The sequence below is a fragment of the Anomaloglossus baeobatrachus genome, chromosome 2 (assembly GCF_048569485.1).
Source record: "Anomaloglossus baeobatrachus isolate aAnoBae1 chromosome 2, aAnoBae1.hap1, whole genome shotgun sequence".
NCBI lineage: Eukaryota > Metazoa > Chordata > Amphibia > Anura > Aromobatidae > Anomaloglossus > Anomaloglossus baeobatrachus.
The window spans coordinates 344,111,021-344,123,964 of NC_134354.1; the positions used below are offsets into that span (position 1 = coordinate 344,111,021).

At 46.0% G+C, this 12,944-nt stretch overlaps 2 non-coding genes across 2 annotated transcripts; both read left to right on the forward strand.

Moving 5' to 3' along the window:
* The first annotated feature begins 944 nt into the window (after positions 1-944).
* On the forward strand, positions 945-1,017 carry TRNAV-AAC (transfer RNA valine (anticodon AAC)). The gene has a single exon. It is a non-coding gene; the product is annotated as a tRNA-Val (tRNA).
* An 891-nt stretch (positions 1,018-1,908) lies between these two features.
* On the forward strand, positions 1,909-1,981 carry TRNAV-CAC (transfer RNA valine (anticodon CAC)). Its single transcript has one exon. It is a non-coding gene; the product is annotated as a tRNA-Val (tRNA).
* The last annotated feature ends 10,963 nt before the right edge of the window (positions 1,982-12,944 follow it).

Sequence of the window (12,944 nt, forward strand, 5' to 3'; positions counted from 1 at the left end):
TCATCACGTCTGCTTAACACGCAGAAGGTCCTGGGTTTAATCCCCAGTAAAAACCAGTCTGTTCTTGGTGTTGAAATAATACCCTATTCAACTGCAATACATGAAGTTCTTGGCTTTGTTGCCGAATAACGGGATGTTTTAGCTTCCATAACCAACAGAACTACGAATTTTTTTTTTTTCCTGGCAGTCAAAACTCGTCTCTAATTGCCATTACTTTGCAGGATTTCACAGGTTTTAAAGTGTGGTGGTCATCAAGTCTGCTTCATATGCAGAACGTTCTGGATTCAATACCCAGTTAAACCAATCTGTTTTCGATGTTGAAGTAATTTCCTATCAACCTGTAAAGTATGAAATTCTTGGTTTCGTTGCCAAATGACAATACATTTTGGCTTCTATCACAAGGAGAACTACGATTTTGGGTTTCTTTTTTATTGAACATTTTAGCAGAAAACATAATCCCATATTATAAAAAAACCTGTTTGTTTTAAAATATATAGTTCCCATAAATACAAAAGCAAACGACTAAACTATGTAGAAAAAAGTAACACATTCAATGTAAACTTCAATTTAAGCAATATCCCTTTGTAGGAATAAAACTCGTAAAATATGTAATAAAAATTGGAAATGTTTCATTACCAAAAATACTTTCCTTCAGCAATAAAAAGGCCCTGTCAGTCACAATTCTGCTCTGCTAGCCAATACACAGTAACTTTTCATCAGGATTCATAGTGTAGTGGTCATCATGTCTGTTTAATCCCCAATAAAACCAGTCTGTTCTTGGTGTTGAAATAATACCCTATCAAACTACAATATATGAAGTTCTTGGCTTTGTTGCAGAATGATGGGATGTTTTGGCTTCCATCACCAACAGAATTAAGATTTTTTTTTTTTTCCCTGGCGGTCAAAACTCGTCTCCAATTGCCATTGTTTTGCAGGATTTCACAGGTTTCATAGTGTAGTGGTCATCACGTCTGCTTAACACGCAGAAGGTCCTGGGTTCAATCCCCAGTGAAACCAGTCTCTTCTTGGTGTTGAAATAATACCCTATCCAACTGCAATACATGAAGTTCTTGGCTTTGTTGCCGAATGACGGGATGTTTTAGCTTCCATAACCAACAGAACTACGAATTTTTTTTTTTCCTGGCAGTCAAATTTCGTCTCTAATTGCCATTACTTTGCAGGAATCACAGGTTTTAAAGTGTGGTGGTCATCAAGTCTGCTTCATATGCAGAACGTTCTGGGTTCAATACCCAGTGAAACCAATCTGTTTTCGGTGTTGAAGTAATTTCCTATCAACCTGTAAAGTATGAAATTCTTGGTTTCGTTGCCAAATGACAATACATTTTGGCTTCTATCACATGGAGAACTACGATTTTGCGTTTCTTTTTTATTGAACATTTTAGCAGAAAACATAATCCCATATTATAACAATCCTGTTTGTTTCAAAATTTATAGTTCCCATAAATACAAAAGCAAACGATTAAATTGTGTAGAAAAAAGTAACACATTCAATGTAAACTTCAATTTAAGCAATATCCCTTTGTAGGAATAAAACTGGTAAAATATGTAATAAAAATTGTAAATGTTTCATTACCAAAAACACATTTCTTCAGCAATAAAAAGGCCCCATCAGTTACAATTCTGCTCTGCTTGCCAATACACAGTAACTTTCCAGAAGGTTTCATAGTGTAGTAGTCATCACATCTGCTTAACACTGGTTCAATCCCCAGTAAAAGCAATCTGTTCTTGGTGTTGAAATAATACCCTATCAAACTACAATATATGAAGTTCTTGGCTTTGTTGCCGAATGATGGGATGTTTTGGCTTCCATCACCAACAGAACTAATAGTTTTTTCCCCTGGCTGTCAAAACTCGTTTTCAATTGCCATTGCTTTGCAGGATTTCACAGGTTTCATAGTGTAGTGGTCATCACGTCTGCTTCACACGCAGAAGGTCCTGGGTTCAATCCCCAGTGAAACCAATCTGTTTTCGCTGTTGAAGTAATTTGCTATCAACAGGATTTCACAGGTTTTATAGTGTAGTGGTCATCACGTCTGCTTAACACGCAGAAGGTCCTGGGTTTAATCCCCAGTAAAAACCAGTCTGTTCTTGGTGTTGAAATAATACCCTATCCAACCGCAATACATCACGTTCTTGGCTTTGTTGCCGAATGACGGGATGTTTTAGCTTCAATAACCAACAGAACTACGAATTTTTTTTTTTCCTGGCAGTCAAATTTCGTCTCTAATTGCCATTACTTTGCAGTAATCACAGGTTTTATAGTGTGGTGGTCATCAAGTCTGCTTCATATGTAGAACGTTCTGGGTTCAATACCCAGTGAAACCAATCTGTTTTCGGTGTTGAAGTAATTTCCTATCAACCTGTAAAGTATGAAATTCTTGGTTTCGTTGCCAAATGACAATACATTTTGGCTTCTATCACATGGAGAACTACGATTTTGCGTTTCTTTTTTATTGAACATTTTAGCAGAAAACATAATCCCATATTATAACAATCCTGTTTGTTTCAAAATTTATAGTTCCCATAAATACAAAAGCAAACGATTAAACTGTGTAGAAAAAAGTAACACATTCAATGTAAACTTCAATTTAAGCAATATCCCTTTGTAGGAATAAAACTGGTAAAATATGTAATAAAAATTGTAAATGTTTCATTACCAAAAACACTTTTCTTCAGCAATAAAAAGGCCCCATCAGTTACAATTCTGCTCTGCTAGCCAATAGACAGTAACTTTTCATTAAGATTCATAGTGTAGTGGTCATCACGTCTGCTTAACACGCAGAAAGTCCTGGGTTTAATCCCCAGTAAAACCAGTCTGTTCTTGGTGTTGAAATAATACCTTATCCAACTACAATACATGAAGTTCTTGGCTTTGTTGCCGAATGACGGGATGTTTTAGCTTCCATAACCAACAGAACTACGAATTTTTTTTTTTTCCTGGCAGTCAAAACTCGTCTCTAATTGCCATTACTTTGCAGGATTTCACAGGTTTTAAAGTGTGGTGGTCATCAAGTCTGCTTCATATGCAGAACGTTCTGGATTCAATACCCAGTTAAACCAATCTGTTTTCGGTGTTGAAGTAATTTCCTATCAACCTGTAAAGTATGAAATTCTTGGTTTCGTTGCCAAATGACAATACATTTTGGCTTCTATCACAAGGAGAACTACGATTTTGGGTTTCTTTTTTATTGAACATTTTAGCAGAAAACATAATCCCATATTATAAAACAATCTGTTTGTTTTAAAATATATAGTTCCCATAAATACAAAAGCAAACGACTAAACTATGTAGAAAAAAGTAACACATTCAATGTAAACTTCAATTTAAGCAATATCCCTTTGTAGGAATAAAACTCGTAAAATATGTAATAAAAATTGGAAATGTTTCATTACCAAAAATACTTTCCTTCAGCAATAAAAAGGCCCTGTCAGTCACAATTCTGCTCTGCTAGCCAATACACAGTAACTTTTCATCAGGATTCTTAGTGTAGTGGTCATCATGTCTGTTAAACAGGTAGAAGGTCCTGGGTTTAATCCCCAGTAAAACCAGGCTGTTCTTGGTGTTGAAATAATACCCTATCAAACTACAATATATGAAGTTCTTGGCTTTGTTGCAGAATGATGGGATGTTTTGGCTTCCATCACCAACAGAACTAAGATTATTTTTTTTTTTCCCTGGTGGTCAAACTCGTCTCCAATTGCCATTGCTTTGCAGTATTTCACAGGTATCATAGTGTAGTGGTCATCACGTCTGCTTAACACGCAGAAGGTCCTGGGTTCAATCCCCAGTGAAACCAGTCTCTTCTTGGTGTTGAAATAATACCCTATCCAACTGCAATACATGAAGTTCTTGGCTTTGTTGCCGAATGACGGGATGTTTTAGCTTCCATATCCAACGGAACTACGAATTTTTTTTTTTTCCTGGCAGTCAAATTTCGTCTCTAATTGCCATTACTTTGCAGGAATCACAGGTTTTAAAGTGTGGTGGTTAGAGATGAGCGAACCGGTCGCGGTTCGGCTCGAGGTTGGTTCGCCGAACGGACCTCCCGTTCGAGTTCGGTTCGACGAACCGAACTCGAACTGCATAGGAAACAATGGCAGGCAATCACAAACACAGAAAAACACCTAGAAAACACCCTCAAAGGTGTCCAAAAGGTCACAAACAACTCACAACACATGGGAAAGTGACAAGGACATATACTCATGCGAAAACAAAAGAGCTGGACAAGGAAAAAGAGGAGGACACACAGATATATGAGTATATGCAAGGAAACATGCCATTATTGTGCAACTTGAGCCCTGCTCATTCTTGGCTTCCAATCTTGATAAATTGCCTGAGCTCGCCACGTACGTCTTGGGGATCTTGTCGTGTCCTGCAGCCAGCGTTCTCTCGGAACCTGTCTTCAGTGCTGCTGTGGGTCTGCTGGCAGATAAGCACACGTGTCTGTCCACTGACAATGTGGACATGGCTCTCAGAGGACTTTTCTTCCCCGGGGTCAGCCAGGGGACGGGAAAGGCACGCGTATTTTTGAGAGTGCTTCATGCAAAGCATCTTTTTCTTTTTCAAAAGGGGGCTCAACCGATGCCAGTCAAGTGGGGTGTGTGTGGCCCAGTGAGTGGCAACGAGGGAGACTGTGGTTGGAGTCCCCTCGCTGTGTTTCTAAAAGAACCAAGATGAACAAGTCATGGCTCTCAGAGGACTTTTCTTCCCCGGGGTCAGCCAGGGGACGGGAAAGGCACGCGTATTTTTGAGAGTGCTTCATGCAAAGCATCTTTTTCTTTTTCAAAAGGGGGCTCAACCGATGCCAGTCAAGTGGGGTGTGTGTGGCCCAGTGAGTGGCAACGAGGGAGACTGTGGTTGGAGTCCCCTCGCTGTGTTTCTAAAAGAACCAAGATGAACAAGTCATGGCTCTCAGAGGACTTTTCTTCCCCGGGGTCAGCCAGGGGACGGGAAAGGCACGCGTATTTTTGAGAGTGCTTCATGCAAAGCATCTTTTTCTTTTTCAAAAGGGGGCTCAACCGATGCCAGTCAAGTGGGGTGTGTGTGGCCCAGTGAGTGGCAACGAGGGAGACTGTGGTTGGAGTCCCCTCGCTGTGTTTCTAAAAGAACCAAGATGAACAAGTCATGGCTCTCAGAGGACTTTTCTTCCCCGGGGTCAGCCAGGGGACGGGAAAGGCACGCGTATTTTTGAGAGTGCTTCATGCAAAGCATCTTTTTCTTTTTCAAAAGGGGGCTCAACCGATGCCAGTCAAGTGGGGTGTGTGTGGCCCAGTGAGTGGCAACGAGGGAGACTGTGGTTGGAGTCCCCTCGCTGTGTTTCTAAAAGAACCAAGATGAACACATCATGGCTCTCAGAGGACTTTTCTTCCCCGGGGTCAGCCAGGGGACGGGAAAGGCACGCGTATTTTTGAGAGTGCTTCATGCAAAGCATCTTTTTCTTTTTCAAAAGGGGGCTCAACCGATGCCAGTCAAGTGGGGTGTGTGTGGCCCAGTGAGTGGCAACGAGGGAGACTGTGGTTGGAGTCCCCTCGCTGTGTTTCTAAAAGAACCAAGATGAACAAGTCATGGCTCTCAGAGGACTTTTCTTCCCCGGGGTCAGCCAGGGGACGGGAAAGGCACGCGTATTTTTGAGAGTGCTTCATGCAAAGCATCTTTTTCTTTTTCAAAAGGGGGCTCAACCGATGCCAGTCAAGTGGGGTGTGTGTGGCCCAGTGAGTGGCAACGAGGGAGACTGTGGTTGGAGTCCCCTCGCTGTGTTTCTAAAAGAACCAAGATGAACAAGTCATGGCTCTCAGAGGACTTTTCTTCCCCGGGGTCAGCCAGGGGACGGGAAAGGCACGCGTATTTTTGAGAGTGCTTCATGCAAAGCATCTTTTTCTTTTTCAAAAGGGGGCTCAACCGATGCCAGTCAAGTGGGGTGTGTGTGGCCCAGTGAGTGGCAACGAGGGAGACTGTGGTTGGAGTCCCCTCGCTGTGTTATACATGCTTTTAGAAGGGCATGACATGGCTTGGAGGTTGACTTTCATAAAATGCAAACTGTTGGCTACCAAAATGCTGCCTTTCCAACAACTGTGGTTATAGGCAATGAGGAACATACTGATGAAGATGAGACGCAGATACCCGATTGGGATGACAACTTAAATATTCGGTCAGGGCAAGAAGAAACTCGGTCTGAGGGGGAGGGGAGTGCAAACACAACAATTGATGATGAAGTTCTAGATCCCACCTACTGTCAACCCACAGTCAGACACTCGAGGAGGTCAATAGAGGCGGTGGAGGAGGATGCAACCGACGTCGAAGTAACCTGGCGCCTTCCTGGACACAGTCGGAGCACTGGTAGCACGTCTACAACTGCATCCTCAGCCACCACTCTGCCTCTGAGCATTATTCGGGGTGGATCAACAGGTCGCATGGCCTCTAAGCCTTGCCTAGCCTGGTCCTTTTTTGACATAAAAAAAGATCGGCCAAATTATGTGATCTGTAACATTTGCCATGGTTATCTTAGTAGAGGTCAAAACCTCAGCAGTTTGACAACTTCTTCCATGAATCGTCACATGAATAAATATCATATGGCCTGGTGGGAAGCTCACCGTGCTGCAATGCGGCCTAGTGGAGCCAACCATCCACCGCCTGCCCCTTCCAGGGCATCCGCGCGCTCGTCATCTTCTAGGACTGTGGGGACAGCTGTCACACCTGTTTTTCCACCCACAACTTCCACCACTGTAACCGCAACAGGCAGTTTGCTTGGTAGGTCGTCAGTTGGTTTGGAAGGGGAAACAAGTGAGTGTGTACAGCTCTCTCAGACATCGATAGCACCAACTTTGGATGAAGGCAACATCATGTCTCCGCCTGCACTTTCCTCCCAAAGCTGCATTTTTCCAGGGACACCCTACTCAACACCGTCTACACACAGCAGCCAGATCTCTGTCCCTCAGATGTGGTCAAATAAAAGGCCACTTCCTTCGACCCATGACAAAGCGAAGAGGTTGACTCTATCCCTCTGTAAGCTGTTGGCTACAGAAATGCTGCCTTTCCGCCTAGTGGACACACAGGATTTTAGAGACCTTATATCTGTCGCTGTGCCCCAGTACCAGATGCCTAGTCGCCACTACTTCTCTAAGAAAGGTGTGCCCGCGCTACACCAGCATGTCGCACACAATATCACCGCTTCCTTGAGAAACTCTGTGTGTGAACGGGTGAATTTCAGCACCGATACTTGGACCAGTAAGCATGGACAGGGACGTTACATGTCGCTGACTGGGCACTGGGTAACTATGGTGATAGATGGTGAAGGGTCTGCTGCACAAGTCTTGCCGTCCCCACGACTTGTGTGTCAATCCTCTGTCTGTCCAAGTTCCGCCACTGCTTCTGCATCCTCCACCTCATCTGGGTCCTCCACCTCCGCCCCAAGCCTGCCTGGTCAGGCCACCAGCGTTCTCACTGCGCAGAAGGAATCACGCACCCCTCATTACTATGCTGGCAGCAGAGCGCAACGGCATCAGGCGGTCTTTAGCTTGACATGTCTTGGGAATAAGAGTCACACAGCTGAGGAGTTGTGGTCAGCTCTGCGGTCCGAGTTTAATAAATGGTTGTCTCCACTCAACCTGCAGCCTGGTAAGGCCGTGTGCGACAATGCTGCAAACCTGGGTGCGGCCCTTCGCCTGGGCAAGGTGACACACGTGCCTTGTATGGCTCACGTGTTGAACCTTGTTGTCCAGCAATTTTTAACACACTATCCCGGCCTAGATGGCCTTCTGACCAGGGCACGGAAACTGTCTGCAGTGCTCACTTCCGCCGTTCAAGCGCCGCAGCTGAGCGACTTGCATCGCTCCAGAAGTCTTTCGGCCTGCCAGTTCATCGCCTGAAATGCGATGTGGCGACACGCTGGAATTCAACTCTCCACATGTTACAGCGACTGTGGCAGCACCGCAGAGCCCTGGTGCAATACGTCATGACGTATAGCCTGGGCCAACGAGATGCAGAGGTGGGGCAGATCACCCTGATGGAGTGATCTCAGATCACGGACCTATGCACCCTTCTGCACAGTTTCGACATGGCGACAAATATGTTTAGCGCTGACAATGCCATTATCAGCATGACGATTACAGTCATTTACATGCTGGAGCACACGCTAAACACTATTCGGAGTAAGGGGGTGGGACAACAGGAAGGGGAGGAACTACAGGAGGATTCATATGCGCAAGACACAACAACATCACCAAGGTCCAGACGTTCATCATCACCAACGCGGCAGGCATGGGACCATGGGGGACAGGGATCAACAAGGGCGCATGGTAGCAGGCGAGATGTTGAGGAAGGTGCAGGAGGACATGAAGATATGGAGGACGAACTGTCCATGGACATGGAAGACTCAGCTGATGAGGGGGACCTTGGTCAAATTTAAGTTGAAAGAGGTTGGGGGGAGATGACAGAGGAAGAAAGAACGGTTAGCACCTCTATGCCACAAACACAGCGTGGACTTGGTCCGCATGGCTGCGCAAGACACATGAGTGCCTTCTTGTTGCACTACCTCCAACATGACCCTCGTATTGTCAAAATTAGAAGTGATGATGACTACTGGCTTGCCACACTATTAGATCCCCGGGACAAGTCCAAATTTTGTGACATAATTCCACCCATAGAAAGGGACGCACGTATGCAGGAGTATCAGCAGAAGCTGTTACTCGATCTTAGCTCGGCTTTTCCACCAAACAACCGTGCAGGTGAAGGGAGTGATTCTCCCAGTTGTAACTTGACAAACATGGGACGGCCTCGTCATCTCCAACAGTCTACCCGTACCAGTAGGACCGTATCTGGTGCTGGTAACAGCAATTTTATGGAATCTTTTCATAATTTTTTTAGACCCTCCTTTGCAAGGCCACCAGAGACATCAAGTGTGTCACATAGTCAACGGATGGAGAGGATGATACAGGAGTATCTCCAAATGAACATCGATGCAATGACTTTGCAAATGGAGCCTTGCTCCTTTTGTGCTTCAAATCTAGAAAAATGTCAAGAGCTCTCCAGTTACGCCTTGAAGATTTTGTCGTGTCCAGCTGCCAGCGTTGTCTCTGAACGTGTCTTCAGTGCTGCTGGGTGTGTGCTGACAGATAAGCGCACGCGTCTGTCCAGTGACAATGTGGACAGACTGACGTTCATCAAAATGAACAAGTCATGGATCCAGAAGGAATTTACTACCCCTGTGTCATCCTGGGGAGAGTAAATGCTTGTGGATTTGGAATGTGCTTGATGCAAATCAAAACATCCTGTTTGCAACTAGGGCACAAGTCCTGCCACTGATGGGGTGTCTGTGTGCCCAATTTGGGGAAAAAAGGTAGACTCCGCTTGGAGTAACCCTTGCTTGCTGTGTTTTTTAAAAATGATACAAGATGAACAGATCTGAAGGCAAGATGAAGGCAACATCATGTCTCCGCCTGCACTTTTCTCACAAACCTGCATTTTTCCAGGGACACCCTACTCAACACCGTCTACAGACAGCAGCCAGATCTCTGTCTCTCAGATGTGGTCAAATAAAAGGCCACTTACTGCGACCCATGACAAAGCTAAGTGGTTGACTCTATCCCTCTGTAAGCTGTTGGCTACCGAAATGCTTCCTTTACGCGTAGTGGACACACAGGATTTTACAGACCTTATGTCTGTCGCTGTGCCCCAGTACCAGATGCCCAATCACCACTGCTTCTCCAAGAAAAGCATGCCCGCGGTACACCAGCATGTCGCACACAACATCACCACTTCCTTGAGAAAATCTGTGTGCGACAGGGTGCATTTCAACACAGATACTTGGACCAGTAAGCATAGACAGGGTCATTACATGTCACTGACTGGGCACTGGCAAACTATGGTGAGAGATGGAGAAGGGTCTGCTGTACAAGTCTTGCCGTCCCCACGAGTTGTTTCAATCCTTGTTCTGTATGTAGAAGTTAATACACTGCTTCTGCCTCTTCAACCTCGTGTGGGTCCTCTACCTTGGCGCAAACCCTGTGTGGTCAGGCCACCCTTCCTTGCAACTGCGCACAAGGACTACCACACACCTCCTTACTATGCTGGCAGCAGAGCTCAATGCCATCAGGCGGTCAAAGTTTTACTTTGAAATGTATGGGAAATGTGAGTCACACCGCTATTACAGAGAATAGTAGTCAGGCAGGGTCAAAACATTAATTGAGGAACAGGAACAGAATGGGACGGCCAGGAAAGAATCAGAAAACAAGCAGAGGTGAAATGCGTATCGGCCAACAAGGTACATAAACAGCAAGCAGGAAAAGTAGTCAGGTAACAAGCACACAAAATCATAAAACTGAACTGGGGGTAAAATTAACCAGAGGTTCATAGCTATGTCTGGCAGTGGTCTGCAGACAGGATGGGCATAAAAAAGGGTGTGGTGTCTTCCCATTGGTTGTAGCTGAATGATGGTATTTCATCTGTGAGATACCCACCAGCTACATTCAGCCAGAGATTCTGCATCTGTCAAGGTAATGCAGCCCAGTGGGTGAGCATAACCTGCGTCCACCTGCGCCGCTGGCATCGACTACTCTCCCATCATCAGCACTATTCATGAAAGGAACACGTTGTCACCTGGCGACCGGAGTACAAATTGACGGAGCGGACTCCGTTGGTGACTTAACAGCCGTGTGCGGCAATGATGCAAACCTGGCTGCGGGCCATCCTCAGGGCAATGTGACACACGTGCCTTTTAGGGCTCACGTGTTGAACCGAATTCGCCAGCAATTTTTAAAACACCATCACGGCCTACATGGCCTTGTGCAGTGGGCACGCTCGCTATGTGCTCACTTCCATCGTGCGCACACAGCAGCTCAACAACTTTCATCACTCCGGAAGTCTTAGGGTCTGGCAGTTAAACGCCGTAAATGCGATGTTTCGACACGCAGGAATTGGAATCTGCACATGTTGCAGCGTGTGTGGCAGCACCGCAGAGCCCTGCTGAAATACGGTAAGACATATAGCCTGGGATAACTTGATCCAGAGGTGGTGCAGATCACGCTGCTGGAGTGGTGTCAGATCAAGGACCTATGCACCCTGCTACACAGTTTTGAAATGTCGACGAAGATGTTTAGCACTGGCAATGTCATTCTCAGCGTGACAATTCTGGTCATCTACATGATGGAGCACACTGTAATTATTATTCGGAGTCAGGTGTTGGGACAAGAGGAAGGGGAGGAAGTACAGGAGGAGTCATATGCGGAAGGGATAACAAGATCTACGAGGTCCAGATGGTCAGCGGCACCTATGCGGCAGTCATGGTGAGGGAGAGGGATTAACAAGGGCGCATAGTATCAGCAAAAAGTGTTGATGAAAGTGCAGGAGCCCATGAAGAAATGGAGGACGAACTGGCGATGGGCATGGAAGACTCAGCAGATGAGTGAGAGCTTGCTCACATTTCGGTTGTGCGAGGTTGGGGGGAGAGGGCAGAGGAAGGATGCACGATTCTCACCTCTCTGCCACCAACACACCAAGGACTTGGTCCTCCTGGATGCACAAGACACATGAGCGCCTTCTTGCTGCACTACCTACATGACCCTCGGATTGTATGAATTTGAACTAATCCTGAATACTGGGTTGCCACACTGTTAGATCCCCGGTACAAGACAAAATTTGGCGAACTAATTCCTGCCATAGAAATAGACGCACGTATACAGGAGTATCTGCAGAATGTGGTACGCAATCTTAGATCTACTTGTCCACTAAACACCAGTGCTGCACAGAGTGAATCTAAACGCTTTGTCATGGATAGGAGGAAATGGTCTTTTACTTGTCCACATCGGAGGGACCGAGGGATGGCTGCTGTGCTGAGATGGCGTTGAGTACGGTGTCCCTGCACAGTTGCACTTTTGGTCATATCCCAAAATGAGTTGAAAAAGGACAGATGCTGTTGGAAAGGGGAACAGGTGTGTTGGAAAGGGGAAAAAAGTTTTGGTCCGTGGATTTGGTGGTTAAGCAACTGTAACATTTGCTGAAGAAACAACATCTGTTACAGTGGGACTGGCAGATTTGGATAAAGTGGTATATAATCTGTGACCGCTATATAACGAAAATTAATAAGAAAAGAAAGAGAAAGGTATATATCCCCATCAGCAGTCAGTGTCCACCGTGCTCCCAGTTGGAAAAGGAGAGGTTGGCAACTTGAAGGTTTGGTGGAGGATACAGAGCTGTGTGGCTATGAAACTAATAGTAGCCTGAACCGAGTTAGACGCCATTCGGATCTGGAGACTGTGAGCCCTGTTAGCGTCACAGGGTCCACATGCCCACCCAGCCCAGGAACTCCCTGTTAACAACACAGGGGCCATTGAGTACGCTGACCGTGTGCGTAGGGGCTACACCTGTGGACAGCAGGCGCATCAGCAGCAGCAGGCCTGTTAATGCCACTGGGCTGCACAAGCAGGACTGTTAGGACAGGAGCTGGTCTTAACCGTTCTGCGTTACCAACTGTGGTGGTGGCCTGCATCCACCACCCGATCCCTGCCTACCTCTGGCCTAAAGCCGCAATGGGTTCAACACATGGAGGTGTGCTCTTTCGGAGCATAATAGAAGACTGCGCACCTCCTTGTTGGCTCCAGCCCCTTTTATAACCTGGGTCCGCCCCAAACCAGGGTGAACCACAATGCACCTCCTGGAGACAAAAGTAGAGTGACACGTCATGAGTGGCATAACTAGCGTCCTATTTGGAAACGCAACTTCAATGATGACCTCATGGCTGCCATGACCCAAACACCTCACCAGTCATCGTCTGAGCATCAATAATGCGGTGACAAGTCATAGGTGTGGGCCTCTGCAAGCCATTTGGGAGGACACCTGATGCCCTGTGGTCTATATGGGACCCCCACATCAGGGCCAGGGCCAAAGAGTTCATTACCGGACCTAGTCTCTGATGCAGGAAGTGCCTGAG